Genomic DNA, 2,363 nt, shown 5'->3' on the forward strand with positions numbered 1-2,363 from the left:
GCACACTCACCGGACCTGGGCTAGGACTGGGTCTGGGGGCTCCTGGAACTAGGCAGAAAATCCTACTCGGCGGGTGGGGTGGGGGAGGCACTCCAGATTAATGTTTTGTAACTGATATTTTCACTCTTCTGAACTCTTCATCCTACTGTGGATTGAGGGAATTCACTAGAAGCCAGCCAAGAACCACTATGAATAAAAAGAGATTGTTGGGATAAAAAGAGACTTTTAAGAAGTTTAGCAAATTAGATCACTACATTTTAACTACTGCCATTCACTGAAGAATTTTTAAAGGCTATTTCTATTAGTTTGGGAGCCCCACAATTGAACATGTCCCCATGCCTAGCATAGTGCCATATTGGATTATTATAAAGAATAATTCTCTTACTCTCCTAAATGTATCCATATTTTATAAGCACATAAACATTTTTTGACATATGATGTTGTTCAGAGCTTTGACAGAATATATCTTAATTCCCAATATCAATGAATTATGTTATTTTTGGTCCATAGTTCCTGAATATCCCATTGGAAGGACCTTGGAGTCATGCTTTGAGACAAAGACTTTCCACTAGACCATTTGTATGATAATTAAACCCATTAGGTCTGTGTATGAAGAAACTTTTTTGGGGGAATTCTTGGAAACTGAAAATTTTGCAAATTAGTTGGAAAATGTAAGTTCTTCATTTCTTCTGGCAAATGGAAAATTACTTTTCTTTTGAAGTTTTTTAAAAAAATCTTTCTAAGTTAAAATCCATTAGTAAACTAGACTTAGCTGGATCCATTCATTGATATTTGATCCTGGGAATCTCTCAAAAAAATCAATATGTGGCTTTTCAGTGAATTAACATAATGTTAATACAATATGTAGTGCCAGGATAGCTGGGATCCTGATTCTTAACTCTCTGCTTAGGCTAAGTGAGCAGAAAGTGCAGGTCAATGTGTCTCAGAAGAGTGCATCTTTGGGTCACTCAAGAGAGACAAGGACAGGGCTGCTATGGATAAAACCATGCCCATCTGCCCATTCCCGTATGTGTCCCTGATGGAGTTTGCTAATGCAGAAAGGAAATAGAATAAATCTAAAGAGAGAAGGCAGGAGGTGCCAGTTCTGCACAGGGTAGGGCAATGAGAAGCAGCAGTAGATCCTGACCTGAGACACAGAATTGGAACAGGGGTGCAATGAGCAAAATGCGAGCTGTTGTTTGAATCCCTTATCCTCTTTTTTGTGGTTAGGGGATTTGACGGTGAAAACAAACTTCCCAGAAGCAACTTTTAAGCCCTTTGTGTCCAGGTCCATTGGGAAATATTTTCTCCCCTTTCCTTTCCCTTCAAAAACATTTTAAATTGCAGTGAAATACATGAACAGAAAAGTTATCATTTTGAACCATATACTGTCATTCAGTGGAATTAAGAGGTATGTCAGAATGCAGGGTGAATATATATTTTTACAATAAAAGATACATTGCCATTAATTCCCCTCTAAACACTCTCCCTTGCTTTCATCACACTTATCCTGTCATTCTTGTTACTTTCTGAAGAAGTGCTTTTGTGAGTGTCTTCATGGAAAATGCAGTACAGCTATGAGCTGAGCACATCCTGAACTGATTCAAAACCTTTATGACAATTTTTATTAAATATGCACATTAAGTTGTTTCCTTATCCACCTTGTTCCCTGGGCCTGGCACCATGCAGCTCTGGCTTTGCCTATAGTGACCATGAAGGAAAGATAAGCATCTTAAGTTAATTAAGGCAACTGTCAATGATTACTGAGGCAACTGTATCAGCATACCTAAAGACACTCACAAAACAGGACTCACAAAAGACACCCGCAAAAGAGTACTTTCAGAACTGCTTCAGAAATTAGCAAAAATGCTGGGCTAAGTGTATGCAAAGTGAGAGGAATTCATGACAACATATCTCTCACTGTCATGAGTTTAGTCATTCACTATATTTTTGATCATATCACATAACCATTACCACTCTACACTTCCAACATTCTTTTTGCAAGAGCAAAAATGAACTTCATTACAAAAAAAGTTCATTTTTGACTTTAAATAATAACTCCCCATTTTCCTTCCCCTGCCTCTGCGAACCACTGTCTTATGTTATCTCTGCATGGATCTGAATATGAATGATCTATTATAGACTGCTAGACAGTGTTAGATTGTTTGGTTGAATTCAAACACCTGTAGTATTTAGGTACCAACAGAATATTCACCTATGACAGGACAAAAAGAAAAGGGATACAAAGGAAAGATCATTTTGTATTTATATATACAAAATAGAATAAATTTACAGCTACTTTCACTTAGTTCAATGAGAAGAAAGAGGTGTACTAACAGTGTTTGGACAGAATATCCTGTCTG

Source organism: Octodon degus, unplaced genomic scaffold (genome assembly GCF_000260255.1).
Source record: "Octodon degus isolate 3935 unplaced genomic scaffold, OctDeg1.0 scaffold00119, whole genome shotgun sequence".
Lineage (NCBI taxonomy): Eukaryota > Metazoa > Chordata > Mammalia > Rodentia > Octodontidae > Octodon > Octodon degus.